The sequence below is a fragment of the Archocentrus centrarchus genome, chromosome 14 (genome assembly GCF_007364275.1).
Source record: "Archocentrus centrarchus isolate MPI-CPG fArcCen1 chromosome 14, fArcCen1, whole genome shotgun sequence".
NCBI classification, from domain to species: domain Eukaryota; kingdom Metazoa; phylum Chordata; class Actinopteri; order Cichliformes; family Cichlidae; genus Archocentrus; species Archocentrus centrarchus.
The window spans coordinates 37626715-37648832 of record NC_044359.1 but is presented as its reverse complement, the minus strand read 5'-3'; positions in this window follow the sequence as shown (position 1 = coordinate 37648832).

Here is a 22118-nt window from a genome sequence, read left to right as displayed (position 1 = left end):
TGATCTCAGTTGAGCAGATATATAATAATCTTCCAAAGAAGGTAGAGCCAGGCCCCCTCTCTCCTTTGGCAGCTGCAGGGTAGAAAACTTTACTCTTGGTCTTTTTTTGAGCCAAATGAATCTTGAAATATGTTTGTTCCATTCCCTAAACTGCTTCTCAGGAATAGGTACAGGTAAGGCAAGAAAAAAATACAGTAATTTGGGAAGGATTTTCATTTTGATTATCTGTATTCTGTCGCCAAGTTCAACAGGGAGCAGGCTCCAGTTCCTAAGATCACTGTAGATTTCTTTATTAACATGGGTATAGTTAATATCGTATATTTGTGACACGTCTTTAGGCAGGTATATTCCTAAGTATTTAATGCTGGTTGAATTCCAATTAAACTTATATTTGGTTTTTAGGGTTTGTTCTGGCTGGAAATGAAAAGTTATGACCTGTGTTTTATTGACGTTGAGGGCATAACCCAAGTATGAACCATATGTTTCCAACATTCTCATTAGCACCTGGTAAGCCTGAGTACGGTTTGCTATTGTGACTAGAACATCATCTGCGTATAGACTTATTTATGTTCTTCCTTGCCTATTTGGATCCCTTTTAATGTCGTATCCTGGCGTATAGCTTGGGCTAGGGGTTCAGTAAACAAATTAAAGAGATTTGGGCTTGCAGGGCACCCCTGCCTGCAGCCCCGTTCCAAGGTCATATGCTTTTTCTGCATCTAAGCTGAGGATAATTGAACTATTTTTTCCTTTATTAATCTGTTCAAAGATATGAAGGGCTCTTCTAATATTATCGTGTGTTTGTCTATTTTTCAAGAAGCCAAGCTGGTTTTCATCAATTAATAAGAGCATTACTGCATTCATTCTCTGTACTAAAATGGTTGTGTATAATTTGTAGTCTGAATTCAAAACACTTATTGGCCTATAGGATTTACTATCTGTTTTATCTTTCCCCTCTTTCAGTATCACAGATATAAAGGCCTCTTTCCAAGAGGGAGGTATGGGTCCCCCTTTTAGAATATAGTTGAAGCTCGTTTCTAATACAGGTAGGAGGCTTCCCTTCATGGTCTTATACCATTCGGGGGGAAAGTGAAATCCAACGTTTGATTTGCTGTTGAAATAAAATATGTATGATTTATTGCACTCCCCTTTTAACACATAACTGTAGATGTACACTTCAGTTTGAGCATTTATTTTGGCGTCAAAATATGTAATTTCTGCATGAACGGCTTGACTCGGTTCTCATTTGTGCTTTCTTTAGTTTCCAAGCTGAACTCAGTCCAGTTTTTCACAGTGCCCCCTCTGCTGGGTTTAACTTATCTTTTAAATGGAGAGGATTTTAAATGAAAATGGCGGCCATATTTCATAAACAGTCCCGAGATCGCAAATCTTTTGAACATAATACACCAAATGTTGCAGATGATAGAGCTCCTGCTGTAAAGTTTTATTTGGATTTACCTGTGCCTATTTGAGATTTTCATAAGCCTCAGTGACAAAATAGGTTTTTCTGATTTTAATTCAATTAATTACTACATTCAAGTTACCAAATGCCAAAAAGAACTAATTGACAATTTGACACCAAACATGAGTTCAAAGGAACATTCTTCACTAATATGCTACAATGGTCATTAGAGTTTCTTACAGCCATTTTGGTTATCAGTATTATACAGTACCAGTCAAAAATTTGGACACACAGGAACATTGAATGGGTGACTGCATCCAAATTTTTGACTGGTACTGTATATATAGCATACACAGGAACATTGCTGTGATTCCCAGTCAAAAGGTCATGTTTGCTGTTTGGCCCTGAAATGAAACTTCATCTCAGCGGAGTGTGTTATTCTTTCCCGACAGGAAGCTGCATGAATTCATAAGCCTACTGATAAAGGCTCTATGTTCAAACCACCTTGTTACGTGATTGTATAGCAGGCTTAATTTGGCTGTTGCAGTTAGACAGTTATGCATGTCACATGGACTCTTCTTATTCATCATCATCTTCTAATTAATGTGATGGATGGATGGATGGATGGATGGATGGATGCTGTCTCAATACTGTGAAAAACTAAATAGCATTCCAAAATATTGAGATCCAACTCTTTATTAGTGTGAACGGTGATTAAGCACTGACATTATTGTTATCCAAATATCTATTATTTATTGGTGGGACTGTTGGGGAGGGCACAAGCCAGTCCCAAGCCCAGATAAATGGAGAGGGTTGTGCCAGGAGGGGTTTCTAGTGTAAAATTGTTGCCAGATCAAACTTTTGGATCATAAAGAATGAGATTTCCATACTGAATTGGTCGAAGCCTGGGTTAACAATGATTACCTGTGGTGCTGTTGGCCAACAGGGTGCTTTAGGAAACTGTGCTACCAGGTAACCAAAGTCAAAAGAAGAGGAAAGTGAGAAGGCATGTTAGAAGGCAGTGAAAGAGAAGGAAAACCAGAAGAGTGGATGTCAATATAGGTCAATAAATTTTTCCTGTTTCAGTGCCAGCTTTAACTCAGACCAGCTTGGATTCCGAAAAGGACAGTGGCAAACTCAGCTTGATTTTATTTTATTCATTCCAAACATGCATTTCAACAATGAATCCAATTCAGTTAAATTTTATTTGTATAGCGCCAAATCACAACAGTCGCCTCAAAGCGCTTTATATTGTAGGTAAAGACCCCACAATAATACAGAGAAAACCCAACAGTCAATACGACCTCCTATGAGCAGCACTTGGTGACAGTGGGAAGGAAAAACTCCCTTTAACAGGAAGAAACCTCCAGCAGAACCAGGCTCAGGGAGGGGCAGTCATCTGCTGAGGGGGGAGAGACAGAGATTAATAATAACTAATGATTAAATACAGAGTGGGGTATAAACAAAGTAAATAAGGTGAATGAAAAGAAACAGTGCATTATGGGAACCCCCCAGCAGCCTAGGCCTATAGCAGCATAACTAAGGGATGGTTCAGGGTCACCATGAAGTCACTGCTAGTTAAAGTGAAAGGAAGCCTTTCAGGTTCAATCACTCAATCACTGTGCACTTTGGCAATTTCATCCAGACCATACCACATAAGTTCATGAGCTACCATCAGCTGTCTTAATCCTGACCTTGAGAAGATCTCTTTCAGTGCTGACTTTCAGGGACATCCCAACCACACCATGCACAACTAAGGTCACCTTCTCACTATGTAGCCTCAGTCTGTCGGCAGCCTTGTGTGTGATGTAGTTTGTGTTGGATACAGGGTCAATCAAAGTGCCAGTCTTCTGGCCTGCATTGGCAGTGACCTCCAACAGCATCATAATTACAGGAAACTCAGAGTCCATTTTCCTTTAAAAGTTCAGTTTGGTTTTTACTGGTGTTTGTCATCCTTGCTGGCTTGTTTGTAAAAGCTTTTTTGCACCTCTCAGCCATCTCTGGAGAAAGCTCAGACAAAAGTCCTGTTCAGATGTCAGCTGAATTTTTGGAGGTGCATCCAAGGCACCAACCACAAGCTCCCAGCTTTTCAAATGCAGTCTCTTATGATGGTGCTTTAATCCTTTAGATTTTCTGCAGAAGATCTTATCAGTATGTTTCCCATCACCACATATACTATGCACATCCTCCAGTGTACTGTTTTTTGTAGAGGCACATCTTTTCTCATATTTCTTTCCAAGATGATGGTCTGGTCTTTTTGTCTTCTCAACCACTTTAAGCTGCTCGAGCCACCCAAGAATCTCCTTCTGGTTTTTCAGGAACGTCAATGGCAGGGCGTCAATGTGGTTGTCTGTTGTGACATTATTAGCTGGATCCACCATGAAGTCAGGTAATTTTCCCTCTATTGTTTTTTTTTGTTATCACCAGTGGATTCTTTATACAGTAGCACCAGAGTTTCCCAGTTTTGTGAGGTCAGCCAGAGCTTTTTCTACAGAATGTATCAGATCTATAACTTTTATTGGTTGGTTGCCATTCACAGGAAGTAAATTTTCTTCTAGAATTTCAATAGAGAAAATATAGAGAGAAAATTATATTTGTGATAAGTCATGGAATTGCACAATCCAGAAGTGTATGTTGTCAGTAGCAGGAGAGAAAAGACACAAGAGAAGTCAGAGAATAATGAGAATCACTGATAAAAGACTCAAATCTGCCATCGATATTCTACTACTGGTCAACAGGTGCACACAGTAATGATTAATTGCAATGCTGTTATTGCTTTGTTTAAACTGAACTGCCTGATTCATGTTTAATGCAGATGTAAATGCGAGTTTGAATGTGATATTTGTCTTTGTTTTAGTTTTCACGGTGTTCCATGAGTGTTTCATGGCCTGTAAAAGAAATAAATGTCTGTGGACATCAGTACAAAGTGTAAAGTCCTTTTGAGCAGACCAGAGTAGTTACATGGCTGAGGAGACAGGCTGGGGGGGACAAAGCGCTTCGAGGAGCTCAAAATACCCAGTTTGAGTGAGGAGTTGAGGAGCGAACTGGCTGCCAAAGATTTACCTTCTTCACTGGAACGGCTGGTTTCTATGTGTGTCCAGCTCAACCATCACCTCCGCGAGCTCCGCCAGCCCAGGAGAGAAGCATCAGAGAGATCTGTTGCCCCTCATGAGGTTTCGACGCCAGAGAGAGCAACAGGGACCCACCCTGTTTAGCCTGACCCAGACCTGGAGACAAGTGGAAGACTGCTTTCAACACGCACTCGGGCCACTTTGAGTGCCTCACTAATGCTCCAGAATTTTTTCAGATGCTAGTGAATGATGCACTCTGGGATTTCCTGAATCTATTTGTGTTTGTATGCTTGGATGACTTTCTGATATTTTTCTAAAACTCATTTCTAAGACATGTCCATCAGGTACTCCAGAGGCTCCTCGAGAACCAGTAAAGGGAGAGACGTGAGAGTTTCAAACTCAAACTGTCTCCTTCTTAGGCTACCTTATTGAGGAGGGATGCATCCATGCTGATCTGATAATGTCCACGCAGTGATCAAGTGGCCTGTTCCCACCACCCGTAAGCAGCTCCAGCACTTCCTGGGATTTACAAATTTTTATCGGTGCTTCATTCGAGATTAGAGCATAGCGGCTGCCCCTTAACCTGTCTGACTTATTCTAAGCTGTCTTTCCAAGGGAACTCCCAGGCCCAACCCTCATTTGACTGCCTCAAGGAGCTGTTCACCTCAACGCCCATTCTGATTGAACCTGACACCTCCAAACAGTTCATTGTCGAGGTGGATGCCTCCGAATCAGGGGTAGGTTTAGTATTATCTCAGCGAGTTAACAACAAGATGCGTCCCTGTGCTTTCTTTTCTTGTTGCCTCTCTCCTGAGCGCAAATATAATGTGGGGAGCCCAGGAGCTGTTGGCAATAAACCTTGCTTTGGAGGAATGGAGACACTGGCTGGAGGGGGCCGAGCAGCCAGTCATAGACTGGAGGGATCATAAGAACTTATTCTACATCCAGATCACTAAATGCCTCGGTGCTTGACAAGCCAGGTATTTTTTGTGAAGTTTAATTTTTCCATCACTTACCGTCCAGGTTCCCAGAACCCCCATCCGAATGCCCTCTCCCACCATCATCCCAGCTTCCTGCATCTCGGCCTCCCTCACTTGGCAGATTGAGTCTGTGATACGTTCAGCACAGCGCAGTGAACCTGATCCTGGAGGAGGACCTCTAAACCAGCTCTATGTCCCCACCACTGCCAAAACCAGATTCAATTGTCATCCTGAAACACACATAATGATTACTTTCCTGCAGCATCTTTTTTGGTGGCCATCCCTCATTAAAGATGTTTGTGAATATATCAAAGCATGTCAAGGCATGTCAATCTGCCCCCAAGTCGGATTGCTGAGACCCCTGTCAGTTCCAGGCCGGCCCTGGTCACACATCTCACTGAACTTCGTAACTGGCCTGCCTCCATCTTCAGTTAAAACCACTATTCTAACTATAATCGATAGTTTCTCCAAAGCAGCCCATCTCATCGTGCTTCCCAAATTGCCCACAGCCCTGGAGATGGCCCAATTCCTAGTAGATCATGTTTTTCACCTTCACAGAATCCCCGCAGACATCATGTCACACAGGGGCTCCCAGCACCTGTGCAACATGATGCGACAGCACCTGGAGCTCTCATCTAGCCTGGATTGAATATGCCCACAACTTCTTGACATTGACAGCAATTGGAATATCTCAGTTCAAGGCCAGTTTGGGGTACCAGCCACCCCTTTTCCCTTCCCAGGAAGCCAACCTTAGTGTGCCCTCCATTCAACGTCATCTGTGCCGCTGTAGATGACTCTGGAGGGCCACACAAGCAGCATTGCTCAGGACCATGATGTGGAATAAACCCTCCTAGTTTCATTGGCCCTTTCAAGATGCAGTCTATGATTAACCCTGTCACTGTACATTTGAGACTGCCTTGTCATATGAGCATTCTTAACTTCAGTGGCAGTGGCACAGTGGGTAGGTGCTTGCCTGGCAACTGGAGGGTTGCTGGTTCAAGTCCCCGCCTGAGCGCACTCTGTCATCGTGTCCCTGGTCAAGACACTTAACCCACATTGCCTAAGTGTGAATGTGGTTTTTTGATTACTTTCCCCCAATTCTTAAACTTTATTTTTTTTTTAAACTTTATTACTTTCCCCCAATTCTTGAGTAAAGGTGTTTCCTGGCAAATCAAATTTAAGACAACCCATAGCATCTTGTTTAGTCAGAAGAGGTTTTTAACCTTTGACTTTTACCATGGATGCCATGTTTAACCAGACTCTTTCCTGTTGTTGAATCATGTACACTAAGACCGAAAGTATCACCGCTGAACCGGCTGATCAAAGGAACTTTGAATTACCGTAATTCCGTCACCATTTGTCCTATCGGAAAAATTCAGATGGTTTCTGAAAGCTTCACACCCAACACAGGGTTGTTACGGTAATTGTTGCTGGAAGTTTACAAACAGCGGCACTTTTGAAGTACACTGTGTCGCCGACGACACATTTGCATTATGCAAAAATTGACTATCTAATTAAGTTTCACAATCTTATATTCAGCCAGAAAGTATTTTTGATCTTGTTTTGAGAGTGATATACTAAGAAAGAGCGAATATGTAAGATTATTAAACTTGTTTTATCTAAAGACTAGATATTTTGTCTTGTTTCAAGAAATCTTACCAAGTGTGCTTATCTTACTGCACTGGCAGATTATTTCACTTGATTATAGTCTGAACCTTCCAAAAACATTTTCCCTTATATTTAGACAGGTAATTTTGAAGTAGGGTTAACTGAGGCAAGTAAGGCCTGTATTTCTTTAGATGTTGTTCTGGGTTCTTTTGTGACCTCCTGGAAAGTCATGGATGAACTCTTGGAGTAATTTTGGTAGTCAGGCCACTCCTGGTAAGGTTCACCACTGTTTCAGGTTTTCCCCATTTGTGGATAATGGCTCTTACCATTGTGCACTTTGTGACTGTCAAAATAAATGCTCAGAAATATTACACCTGATTTTTGGGGCTCATCAAAGATGAGATTTTTTTTTATATATTCACTGTTACAAGCTTTTCTGAAGAAAAAAAACTTCAGCTTTATTTGGAAAAACGCAGGAATTCGGAGGAAGCCCAGATGTCCCAGTTTCCCACTAGCACTTGAACGTAGCTTATATTTGTGGAAGTGTGCAAAGCTGACAGTGAAATTTCTGTCCAAACCCATGGGGGCACGTGACATGGTCAGTGTATATCAGGCGATTCGTGCATACACGTTTAAGGTTTTGTAAGTGAGCAAAGTGGATGTTGCGTATTTTTAGACATTTGTATGGACAGGAAACTTTTTGAAAGCTGATACTTTTGCAATTTCCAGCCCTTGTACTCTTTTGAATTCCCCCTAGGGTTTTCATGGTATTGTCATATTTTATGTATGCAGAAATACAGCAATATTTAATAATGGTCATAGAGCCACCTAGTGGGAACAGGAGATGTCATGCTTTACATTCTGAGGTAGTGCTTGAAGGTGGTTCAGCAGAGCCATCTCAGATTTGGACAGGTGAGCCGTAAGGAGTTGGTGTTACTTTAAAAACTGTGGGGTTTCATCAAAGGGTGTGACCCTGGTGGCATAGAGAAATTCAATGTTTCGCCATGAACTATGAAACTGCTGTAACTCAAGGACACGTTGTCAAATCTGCATCAAACTTTACTGGTTTGCTAAGAGTCCTGCCCTGAATGTGAGATGCTACTATTCAGCAATTATTAAGACCATGTAGCAATAATTAACAACACTCTCAGTGCTATGTAGTGTTTGATACACCGCTTGTCCCATGTTTACCCCATCCATCTGACAAGCGCTCTGAAGTCAGCCATTTTGAAATTAAAGTGTAATCTTGGCAGCATTTTGTACCACTTTCAGGATTTGTACTTTGTAAGCTATGTAGTTGTTGATAATCCTGGTACCCTACGATGTCTATACAGTAAGTTCTATCTAGACTGATTAACGGGTTGGCAGCATTAGGTAACAGATGTACATATATGCGCTACAATCAATATGATTGATTATAGTAAGAATCATTTCAGTCTCAATCAGTGAAAATAGAGAAGTATGAATAAATCATTACACTGTGTTGTAATGATAGTCACTTTTAGTATGAATTTAACCTACTCTAGATGGCACTGTGAGAAATCTTGGAGTCATTTTTGACCAGGATATGTCCTTCAATGCACATATTAAACAAATATGTAGGACCGCTTTTTTGCATTTGTGCAATATTTCTAAAATTAGAAACATCCTTTCTCAGAGTGATGCTGAAAAGCTCATTCATGCATTTATTACTTCTAGGCTGGACTATTGTAATTCATTATTATCAGGCTGTCCTAAAAGGTGACCCTGAACAATCTCTTAGTCATGCTGCTGTAGGCCTAGGCTGCTGGGGGGGTTTCCATGATGTACTGAGTGTTTCTTTTCATTCACCTCTTTTCCTTCTGTTTATACTCCACTCTGTATTTAATCATTATTTATTGTTAATCTCTGGCTCTCTTCCACAGCATGTCTTTTTTCTCTGCCTTCAGCCCCAACCGGGCTCAGCAGATGACCCCCCCCCCTCCCTGAGCCTGGTTCTACTGGACGTTTCTTCCTGTTAAAATGGAGTTTTTCCTTCCCACTGTCACCCAATGTTTGCTCATAGGGGGTCGTTTTGACTGTTGGGTTTTCTCTGTATTATTGTAGGGTCTTTACCTTACACAATAAAGCGCCTTGAGGTGACTGTTTGTTGTGATTTGGTGCTATACAAATAAAATTGAATTGAACCTTTCCCATAATGACTCTATATTTCATCAGTATTTGAACATCACTACACTTGATATAACTTTGCTGACATCTAGTGGGCAGCATGCGACTATGGCACTGAATGTGGAATTGCCTGTTGTGCATTCCTGGAATCTGCAATGAAATGTAATTTCTTACAGAAAAAATTAATTTAAAGGTTAGTTACCTTTTTTTTTTTTAAGTGGAGCTATAGAAAATGATAAACACTTTGGCCCAGTTTCCTGTACAGGGATTACGTCTAATCCTGGACTAAATACTTTTTCCTATTTTGGTCTTCATTGACTTTTTTCCTTTTAGTCTAGGACCATGCTTAATCCATGACTGGGAAACCAGCTGTTTGGGTTTTACACAAAACATAACAAATAAATTGCCATAAATGGGTTGATGGAGATGCTATGTTTATATAATTTATATTCTATGTTCCATGGTAATAAACCCTATATTTGTCTGTAGGGTAATGAACTGTTTATTTTTTTCTGTGTGGGTGTGCTTGTAAAACTGGCAATAAAGTAAACATTCTGGTTCATTGCCCCCCACCACTACACACACACACCTCAAAGATGTTAAAAAGTAGGTGATCAGAATTGGTTAAGATGGCTTCTCATGTTTTTAGTGTGCTTTTTTCCCCCCCAGTGTCTCTCCCAGTGTGTCCAGTCTGGCTCCAATTACAGAGCCAGCTTTCCTCAGTAGTTTGTTCAGTCTCCTTGCATCCTTGTTTCTGATGCTGCCTCCCCAGCAGACTGCAGCATAGAACAGTATACTTGCCAACACAGACTCACAGAACATCTTCAACATTTTAGTGCAGAGATCTTAGTTTTCTTAACAAAAAGAGATGCTCTGCACCTTTTTGTATACTTCATTTGTATTCAGGGACCAGTCTAGTTTATCTAGGTGTAAACCTAGATATTTATATTTTGTTACCACCTCTATGCCCACTCCACAGACTTTCACAGGCTGTAGAAGGGGTCTCAATCTTTAGAAACTACTATCATGTCCTTATCTTAGAGGTGTTCAATATGAGGCGGTTTTTGTGACTCCAATTGCTGAAGGGATTAACAAGATTTCTGTCCATTCCTGATACCCTCCACAATGGCAGTGTCATCCGAGTATTTCTGGATGTGGCACAACTCCGAATTGTATTTGAAGTCTGCTGTACACAATATGAAAAGGAATAGAGACAGGACAGTTCCCTGTGGAGCCCCCGTGCTGCTCATTAATGTCCCAAAAACACAGTTCCCCATCCAGACCAGCTCTGTGAGCTTGTCTTTGAGTATATTTGGTTGGATGGTATGGAAAGCACTTGAAAAATAAAAGAACGTAACTCTCACATAAGCTCCAGCTGAGCGAGGGCTCGGTGAAACATGTAGGGGACAGCATTCAATTCAGTTCAATTCAATTTTATTTGTATAGCACCAAATCACAACAACCAGTCGCCTCAAGGTGCTTTGTAGGTAAAGACCCTACAATGATACAGAGAAAACCTAACAGTAAAACGACCCCCTATGAGCAGCACTTGGTGACAGTGGGAAGGAAAAACTCCCTTTTAACAGGAAGAAACCTCCAGCAGAACCAGGCTCAGGGAGGGTTCTACTCTTAAGTATCCTAGGAACCACAAGTAAGCCAGCAGTCTGAGAGAGAAGTGCTCTGTTGGGGTGATATGGGACTATGAGGTCTTTGAGATAAGATGGGGCCTGATTATTCAGGACCTTGTAGGTGAGGAGAAGGATTTTAAATTCTATTCTAGATTTAACAGGGAGCCAATGAAGAGAAGCCAATATGGGAGAAATCTGCTCTCTCTTTCTAGTCCCTGTCAGTACTCTAGCTGCAGCATTTTGGATCAGCTGAAGGCTTTTCAGGGAGCTTTTAGGACAGCCTGATAATAATAAGTCCAGCCTAGAAGTAATAAATGCGTGAATTAGCTTTTCAGCATCACTCTGAGAAAGGATGTTTCTAATTTTAGAAATATTGCACAAATGTAAAAAAAATCAGTCCTGCATATTTGTTTAATATGTGCATTGAAGGACATATCCTGGTCAAAAATGACTCCAAGATTTCTCACAGTGTTACTGGAGGCCAAAGTAATGCCATCCAGAGTAAGTATCTGGTTTGACACCATGTTTCTAAGATTTGTGGGGCCGAGTACAAGAACTTCAGTTTGATCTGAATTTAGAAGCAGGAAATTAGAGGTCATCCAGGCCTTAATGTCTTTAAGACATTCCTGCAGCTTAACTCATTGATGTGTCATCTGGCTTCATTGATAGGTAAAGCTGAGTATCATCTGCATAACAATGAAAATTGATGCAGTGCTTTCTAATAATACTGCCTAAGGGAAGCATGTATAATGTAAATAAAATTGGTCCTAGCACAGAACCCTGTGGAATAATTAACCTTAGTGTGTGAAGAAGACTCCCCATTTACATGAACAAATTGGAGTCTATGAAATAAATATGATTCAAACCACTGCAGTGCAGTACCTTTAATACCTGTAGCATGCTCTAATCTCTGTAATAAAACATCATTTACTCCAATGTTTGTGTACTCCAGTTTGTATGCAAACTGCAGGGGATCAAGTTTGTCTTTGACCTCATGTCACAGCAGGTGTAGAATCAATTCCAAGGTTTTCATGATGTGCAATATAAGGGCCACTGGTCTGTAGTCATTTGTTGAGCCGGACACCTTATTTTTGGTACTGGTACAATAAAGGATGTCTTCCATAGAGTCAGCACCCACCCCAGCTGTAGACTCAGGTTAAAGATCCTGTGGAGAGGTTGACACAGTTGGGAAGCAAAGACCTTAAGCAGCATTGGACACACCATCAGGGCCAGCAGCCTTCCCAGAGCAAAGTCTTCCTAGCTTCAATCTGACCCCTGTCTCTGTGACAGAAAAGGGTGGAGGAACAGGTGTGAGGGGAAGTAGCTGCCACATTAGAGATGCAGAGATTGGGTAGCTGTGGTGGAGAAGCACATCTGTGGAGGAGAAGACTGAGTAGCAGTGAAAATGCCCACATGTTGAGGAGAATGAGAAGAAGACTGAAGAGCAGCAGTGGATGTAGGTGTGATTGCAGAGTCAAATCTGTTGAACTGATTACGTTCATCAGTGCTTTTCACATCCCCTGTAAGTGTGTGCTGTTTCTTTTTGTTGTAGACAGAGATGTACTGATTCCACACCACACCTCATGAATGTTGCTGTTTTATATATTCCTTTTTATCTTTTTTATTTTGAGTGTTCTTGTATTCAACTCAACTTAAATCAGCTCTAAATGTCAATTGCTGCTGAATATAGAAGACAGGTGAGAACTGAATTTACGTTTCCCACGACCCACGGTGTGTAAGAGCACATTTGATTTATACTCACAAATGTACATTATATATATATATATATATATATATATATATATATATATATATATATATATATATATATATATATATATATATATATATATATATATATATATATATATATATACAGTAGATTGTAGTATTCTTCTAGTATTCTTCTTTTTTGTGTATTTTCTTAGTCTTTACCAATATCTCCAGCTCATCACTTTTGTTGGGCAGAGAGCTGATATTTCTCATGTTCACAGAAAGGGCTTATATTTCCACTTCCAAGTCTTCATCTTTGCACTAGCACAGCATCCATGAAAGCACCTCAGAGTGGTAGGATGGTATCTTCCAGATTTGCTCCATTTCAAAGAAAAAGCTCTTCTCTTTAGTAAATTCTTCTCCCCACAGAAAGATCCAAAAAAACAACAAAAAACATATAAAAAATAGAACAAAAATAAAGAGTAAAGATCAGAGCTACCAGATTTATAAAATGTACCTCTTTATATCCTTAAGCATACTTATCTACCCCCCCCCCCCCCCGTGTCACCCCCCCCCCCCAAAAAAAAAAAAAAACAAAAGAAAAAAAAAGGAAATAAAGAAACTAACAAGAGCCTACAATAGAGCTCCTCTTGGCACAGGAAAGGTGTTTGGAACAACAGAGCATGCATTGCTTAAGCTGCCCGTCTACTCACTAAGCACACAATCCTTTGTGGTCATCTTCCTGATGTATTCATGGAACTTAGGATATATTCTATTATCGTAGGGTCTTTACCTTTCAATATGAAGCACCTTGAGGTGACTGTTGTGATTTGGTGCTATATAAATAACACTGAATTGAACTGAATTTATATGACTCTCCAAACATCACAAACACAAGAAAAGCTTGCCTCAAACACTCAAGGTGCTCTCTAGGGAAGGCTGTTAACCCTTTCTCTGTTATGTTGTTAGCTGAAAAAGGAGCTGTCTGTGTGTGTGTGTGTGTGTGTGTGTGTGTGTGTGTGTGTGTGTGTGTGTGTGTGTGTGTGTGTGTGTGTGTGTGTGTGTGTGTGTGAGAGAGAGAGAGAGAGAGAGTACTACATTATATTGGAAACACTGGCTGATGATTTTAAGGAGAAATTTTGATAAAAATGTCTCACATCAAATTCCTTAACTAAGCAACAGTCTCTCATGAATAAAAAATTGTATTTACATAAACTTTGGGCTCATTAGGATCCTCGTGCCCTACTAAACAGCTAATATTATTTTATAGTTCCAGATTATGATGTATTCACTTAAACCCGAGGTATGTAAACGCTGGTATTTTTGGAAGTTTTTAATTTTAGTGTTACAGCTATGTTTTTCATATAAATTTTACACTATAAGAGTAATTAAGTATAATCAAAATTATAGTCGGCATTTTGTTTCACCTGATTTAACCTCTATGACTTGTAAGATGAAATTAGTGTGTGCAAAGATAGAAAGCAACTAACTGTGAGCTGTGTTTGAGCTGATGAGATACTGTGAGTGTCACTGTTATCAGGCAGGCGTCTACATAATGGTGGGAAGAAAAGTCCCCACAGTCAGAATAGTCAAAAATTGTATAAATGAGGTGTTTCTTTTTCCTTGTACGTATCAGTGCTGGTGTGAAGACCGTTTGTGCTGTATTGATCTTTCTGTAAAGGTTTCTTTCAATAAGAAAATCAGAAAATAATTTTGGTTATTTTTTTTCCACATTCTGACTACACTCACAAGACATAAATGCCTCTAACAATCAAGAGGACATCAGGAATGTCTCCCGGTCTCTGAAAACTCTGGAATAGCTGCTGCTATCTTACCTGGACTACTGAACCCATCTCCAGAGTTTAAGTATACTTTTGAGAGACTACAGTGGTCTTCTTGCTGGTGTTGGAGCTAGAAAGCAGCAAACATTCAAAGAAAGCAATAAAGACTGAATAGAATGATTTTACTACTTTGTTATGTGCCATTTTACAGAAATTCAGGCTGATTTTTTTTAACATGATGATGCCTTTAAGATTGTGGTGTTGTATTAGAAGTCCAGCAGTGTGTTTTTCCAGTACTGTCTTATAACACATTTCAAACAATTGAGTTCTGTGTGTCACATGTTTATTGTGGTGATTGGAGGTCCAGTTTTGTAATTGTGTAATACTGAGAAATACAGATGCTTGGTTGATAAAGTATATTTTACTCTTTTTTAACGTTTAGAATTAACATTATCGGTAGAATTAGTTCAAACTGAGCAGTGTACAAAATATATTTATCATTGGCTGAAGTAAGCATATAGTACAACAAATATTTGAAAGTGTAGTACAGAACTGTAGTATTTATATTTGAATAGTAGAAGAAGTAGAAAATATAGTATAAAATATACTTTAAGTGCCTAAAGTACTCATAATGTCTTTACAGGTGAAAATTTATTCCCTTGAATATGATGAAATCACTTTAACACTAGACAGTAAATTTGTGAAATACTTTGAATTTATTAGTAAAAATTAAGTAAGGGGAAAACGAGGCATGACATTAGTTCATCATATTCCACCTGCGTGGGACCGATGTACACAATACAATCAAATAAATCCAAAGGACTTTTTTCCGTTAATGCATTAGCAGCATTTGCATGAAGCTAGTCTGTTTTCTCTGGTTGGGTTTATCCTGTCCAGTGATGTAATGATATAAGTGGTAGTAACCAAAACAACAGTAAATTCCTGGATTAGTGGAATGATAATAGACTCAAGCATTTAAAGCACTTTATACATGTCATATTCACCCATGCACATGAGTACTTTCTTCTACATTTAAGTACTTCTACCTAACATTGACACATGAATGCAGTGGGAGCAACTCAGGGTTCAGTATCTTGCCCAAAGATACATAGACACAAAGATAGGAGTAGCCAGGGATTGAACCACCAACCTTCCAATCACTAGGTGACCTCCTGACCCCCTTGGATAAGAAGATTGAAGGATTTATCATGGTGTATCGCATCAGTTAGTTTTCCATAAAAGTACAGAACAGAGAAGGGACATGAGTATGTTCAGTTCAGTATCTCCCCCAAGGACACTTTGGGTCAAGGTCAAATTTCAGTAGATGCATCTATGGTGTAAATTTGAAGGGGGGGTGGGGTGGGGGTAAAGGTGTATAAAGTAACAAAGTTATTAGTAATTAAGAAAAAAAGAGTGATTAAGAAAATACAAAACAACAACAACAACAAATACAACAGAACACTAAAAACTATAGTCCCAACACTTAAGCAATAAGTTAGGTAGATTACAATTACTAGACTTGTATGGGTCATGATAATTAGCCACAGCCCATCAGTTTATATGAGACACCAGTACCAGCTGGAAGGCAACATTTCTTAGGCCATACATTCTAATGATATTGATGGTTATGTCAGTGCTTTTCAAACTTTTTCAGTCATGCCCCCTTCAAAGTATATAAAAGGAACCTGCCTAAAACCGCCTCATCCCAGTCAAAGTGGCACTCCACTTCAACATGTCACGCTGTGTAAAATCCAGCTGCATCACACGATATATAAACATTTAGATTCGAATCTTATCTTTTAAATAGTGCGTTACAGTTATTTTCAGCATATTATCCATAAGATATGATTTACTGGAGCTTAACTGCTTTTTTCTGTCTTACAACAGCTATATTGCTTGGGCAAAGAATACATCTTCCTCTATGCATTTGTCATGCATACAGTAGCTATGTTAACAGGGAAGAAGAGATTATACGGGATACTCTCTGAGGGACAACGGCTTGGCTACTTGTATTTATGCCAAGTGATGACATTTTGGCCAACAAAAGCCGACAGACTTATCCTTTCATTTTGTCAAAGCCTCAAATTATTTGTGTGCCACTCAAACTGCTGAAGGGAGATCAGTGTGATAGCACACAGTCTAGATTGATTTCACTCCAGATAAAAGATCTTTTTTTTTCCTGCAAGGCAGATCATCATTAGTTTTAATGATGATCTTTTTTATTTGGTATATTTCCACCAGAAATGAGGTCAACGATACATGTGATACTACTATCTTCATCATCTCATAGACAAAATATTAGTTAAACACAAGCATCTTTTATCTTTTTTAACTCTATGCCAAACGCCATATAGGCAGAGTAAATACGTTTGCTATACAGCTGGGAGGGCATGTTTTCAAATGATCTCAACAAACTCACTGTCACTTTGGCACTTCAGCAAGTGTCATAAGATCATAAGAAGGATGAAATGAAGTATTGTCAACAACAACAAACAAACAAAGGCAATCCCAAACATAACATAAATAAACTGAATATTAATTTAGTGTCAAAATAAAATAGGAAGAACCTAAAATAATGACAAATTTTAAATCCGCTAAAGGAGTCAGCAGGCAATCCAGGAGTCCTTTAGGCAAATTTCATTAGCATGTCTCTATCACTATCATAGAGACAAAAAAATTACATTAATCAGTGCACAATGTCACAACTTAATTAAATGTCAGTAACAGTAGCATGAGCACACAGGAGATCTCAATAATGCAGTAGAATATAAGCTGTAGAATGGTTTAAATGCTATTAAAAGACCAAATAAGTGAATTGACTGGTTCTTATATAGCGTGTTTCTACTCTACATGAGTACTCAGAGGGCTTTATACAGCAAGTCTCCTTCACCCATTCATACAAATACATTCTAACATTCACACACTGATGAATGCATCGGGAGTAACTCACGGTTCAGTATCTTGCCCAAAGATACATACACAAAGATAGGAGTAGCCAGGGATTGAACCACCAACCTTCCAATCACTACTGTAGGTGACCTCACTACCTCCAGACCCCCTTGGATAAGAAGATTGAAGGATTTATCATGGTGTATTTCATCAGTTAGTTTTCCACCAGTAATATGAGGTGAATGAAAAGACTCAGTGCATCATGGGAACGCCCCAAGAGCCTGTGCCTATTGCAGCATAATTAAGGGAGGGTAACTATAAGCTTGATGATAAAGGAAAGTTTTAATGCTTAAATTCAGCAGGTCGTCTCATCTGATCATGTGGGTCGACTATCTCTGGTAAAAACACGACAAATCTTAAACGACATCTGCAAATCAGTCACCCAGATCTCCATGCAAAGGTCAGCATTTTAATGTCATGCAGGGTAAAGTGTTTTTCCCAGTTTGTGTTTAGAGAAAATCTCCACACCGCGGTGGATTAGCCTTTATAATCTTAGTCCTGAACACTGCCCTGTACCTTTCAGAGCGTCCTGCTGTAAAACGCCCGGATTATCTCAGTAAGGTGGTGTTAATGATCAGGTGTGTGGGAAGCAGGTGAAACACTAATGTTAATATTATTAATAATATTCCATAACTTTTAATAAATGTTTAATTTTGTGTAAGTTTGTATAATGAATAATTCAAGGGAACTGAAGAAAAAGCATTTACATTTTACACCCTTTTATATTTTAGTCGACTAAATTGACTGTAGATTTAGTCGACTATATTCTTATGATAATTTCGTCAACTAAAACTAGACTAGAACTAAAACTAGTCAGATACTAAATTATGACTAAAACTAAATTACATTTTCGTCAATAGACTATGACTAAAACTAAATCAAAATTTGCTGTCAAAATTAACAGTGGTGCATTCAATGTCGACGATCAATGCATCCTGCAATTCACATTAGTTTTTGCAGCTAGCTGCATTCTTCATCGACGCACGAGCCGAGTGATGCACTGCTAAGAGTCGTAAGAGTTTGTTTTGGTTTCATGGGGTTGCCACATTCGCAGACAGATTGGAAAAACCATTTGAGGTGAGGACAAACCCCCAGGCGCTCCATCCTGCCACGGCGGGTGGGAGAGGAGACATTGAACCCCCCCATCCTTCCTCCAGAGGAGGGAGGAAAGTTGGGTACCCGTAGGCGCACGGACGGTGACTAGGTCAAAACGGCCGTGCTTCTGGTAAAGGTTCTCTCAGCAGGCCAGGACCATTACTGTTTTTGCCAGCCCTGGACCTCCGGGAGCACCCCGCGACGTGCTGTCCCGTCAGCCCTTGGGAGAGGCCCCCATAGGGTCGGAGGTGGGTTGGGGGACCGCCAGAGCAGTCTGGCCGGTGGCAAGGCCCAGACAAAGATGAGCCAGAGGCAGGAAGGGTTCCCACCTTAGGCAGATGACCTCGGACGGACAACCTCGGGAGACTTGCGCAGAGTCCGTGGGTGGGGGTGAGGGGGTGGAGCAAAGGGGGCAGAAGCGGGTGACGGGAGGACGAGTTGGAGCGGGGCCAGGGACCGTGCTCCCCAGCCCCCTGCCACCCGGCCGCACCACACCGCCGCCACCCACCAATTCCCCCACCCGTACCGGCCGACCACACAGGAAACCCTCAGAGTGGAGAGACGGTGAGGGGGAGCGTCGGCAGCCCGTACGGGTGCAGGTGTTTCTCCGACCCCCAGGCAACCCAGTAATGATCCTTCCGTAGTTTGACCTACGGAAACCTTGTTACGACTTTTACTTCCTCTAGATAGTCAAGTTTGATCGTCTTCTTGGCGCTCCGCCAGGGCCGTGACCAACCCCGGCGGGGCTGATCCGAGGACCTCCCTAAACCATCCAATCAGTAGTAGCAATGGGCAGTGTGTACAAAGGGCAGGGATTTAATCAACGCGAGCTTATGACCCGCGCTTACTGGGGATTCCTCGTTCATGGGAAATAGTTGCAATCCCCAATCCCTATCACAAGTGGGGTTCAACGGGTTAACCATGCCTCTCGGTAAACACATGCTGATCCCCTCAGTGTGGCGTGCATGCAGCCCTGGACATCTAAGGGCATCACAGACCTGTTATTGCTCAATCTTGTATTGCTGAATGCTGGAGACGGAGACGAGAGGGTGGGGGCATTGTGGAGCAAGATACCAGCTCCTAGCCAAAACAGTTCGCTGATAATGATGGAAGTTCATCAGCGGCCGTGGTACACCAGATCCAGCTCGCACAAATCACAGAGAGGGCTGAGGGGAAGAACGACCATCACACATTGTCCTGGAGAGATATGATTACCAGCCCAAGGCTGGCTAGGGAGCCGAATTCCTGATAATGCAGATGTTGTTTTGGAACAGGCTGCTTGCTTTTTTTCCAACAGCCTTCATTTTCACTGGGGAACCCATTCAGTAAATCCCATAATCCAAATTCATTAATTACCGTCCTCGCCGAGCCGGAACCAAACCTCCAGATCTAATCCCTCTCGCCGCGAGCACGTTCTCAGCTGGACTACCCATTCGCTTTACGGCTCAGGTCCAACAGGTTTTGAGTCTGAGTCTCTACGGCTCCGCACAGCCCATCCACCTGGGTCTGCAGCCTCGGCAGATGTTGAACTGCTGCCCAGATTTTCTTAATTTCCCGGTAAATCAGGTATCCTCTGAGCCCAAACAGAAGCGATCCCGCTACCAAATAGCTGAATATGTAAACATCTTCCACGTCCTCAACCTCCAGAGCTGAGAGGCACATAGTTCTCCACGAGCTCCCACTCGGACACGCAGGCTCCCCTTTCCCCAATCTCATAGTGGAGAAAATTCGATCAGTGGTGTTTAGGGCCCAGTTTGCCAGATCCATGTTGCTTCTTAATCTTATTCTTATTCGGACAGTGTGTAAGAGACGCTCTTACAGCAAGCAGCAAGCAGGGGAGATAGGTAGGGCAGGGAGGCAGGAGAGAGATAGAATGCGACCGTCCCCGTCAGAGAGCAGGAGGGAAACTAAGAACGGCCATGCACCACCACCCACAGAATCGAGAAAGAGCTATCAATCTGTCAGTCCTTTCCGTGTAAGGGCCGGGTAAGTTTTCCCGTGCTTTCCCGGCGGGTCATGGGAATAACGCCACCGGATCGCTAGTTGGCATCGTTTATGGTCAGAGCTACAACGATATCTGATCATCTTCGAACCTTCAACTTTCGTTCTTGATTAATGAAAACATTCTTAGCAAATGCTTTTGTTTCCTCAATCTTGCACTGGTCCAAGAATTTCACCTCTAGCGGCACAATACAAATGCCCCCCGCTATCCCTCTTTATCATGGCCCCAGTTCAGAGAGAGAAAGCCCACCAAATAGAACCAGAGTCCTATTCCATTATTCCTAGCTGCAGTATTCAGGTGACCAGTCCTGCTTTGAACAACACTTCAAACCCCAGCGGGACACTCGGCTAAGAGCTTCAAGGGAGCGCCGAGAGGCAGGGGCTGGGACAGACAATGGCTCGCCTTGCAATGGACCAAAAACTCGATCCCGAGATCCAACTAACTTTTTAACAACTTTTTAACTGCAGCAACTTTAAGATACTCCATTGGAGCTGGAATTACCACGACTGCTGGCACCGGACTTGCCCTCCAGCGGATCCTTGTTAAAGAATTTAAAGTGTACTCATTCCAATTACACGGCCTCGAATGAGTCCTGTATTATTTTTCATCACTACCTCCCCGAGAAAGGGAGTGGGTAATTTGCATGCCTTCTGCCTTCCTTGGATGTGGTAGCCATTTCTCAGGCTCCCTCTCCGAAATTGAACCCTGATTCCCCACTACCCGTGGTCACCATGATTGGCACATAAAGTTCAATTCAATTCAATTCAATTCAATTCAATTCAATTCAATTCAATTCAATTCAACTTTATTTGTATAGCGCCAAATAACAACAGTCGCCTCAAGGTGCTTTGTATTGTGGGTAAAGACCCTACAATAATACAGAGAAAACCCAACAGTCAGAACGACCCCCTATGAGCAGCACTTGGCGACAGTGGAAAGGAAAAACTCCCTTTAACAGGAAGAAACCTCCATCAGAACCAGGCTCAGGGAGGGGGGGTCATCTGCTGAGGGGGGAGAGAAAAAAAGACATGCTGTGGAAGAGAGACAGAGATTAATAACAATTAATGATTAAATGCAGAGTGGAATATAAACAAAGTAAATAAGGTGAATGAAAAGAAACAGTGCATCATGGGAACCCCCCAGCAGCCTAGGCCTATAGCAGCATAACTAAGGGATGGTTCAGGGTCACCTGATCCAGCCCTAACTATAAGCTTTATCATAAAGGAAAGTTTTAAGCCTAATCTTAAAAATAGAGAGGGTGTCTGTCTCCTGAATCCAAGCTGGGAGCTGGTTCCACAGAAGAGGGGCCTGAAAGCTGAAGGCTCTGCCTCCCATTCTACTCTTAAGTATCCTGGGAACCACAAGTAAGCCAGCAGTCTGAGGGCGATCTGCTCTATTTGGGTGATAAGGTCTTTGAGATAAGATGGGGCCTGATTATTCAAGACCTTGTATGTGAGGAGAAGGATTTTAAATTCTTGTCAATCCTATCCATGGCTGGACAAGGCTGGACTGACAGACAGCACAGAGGCACTAATCATGGCAGCACAAGAGCAAGGACAAGATTAACAGAGGCTGGGGTGTACCGCACCAGGCGGCACCCCAGGTGCAGGCTGTGCAGAGATGCCCCTGACACAATCCAGCACATAACAGCAGGGTGCAAGATGCTAGCAGGCAGGGCATACATGGAACGCCATAACCAAGTGGCTGGCATAGTATACAGGAACATTTGCGCCGAGTATGACCT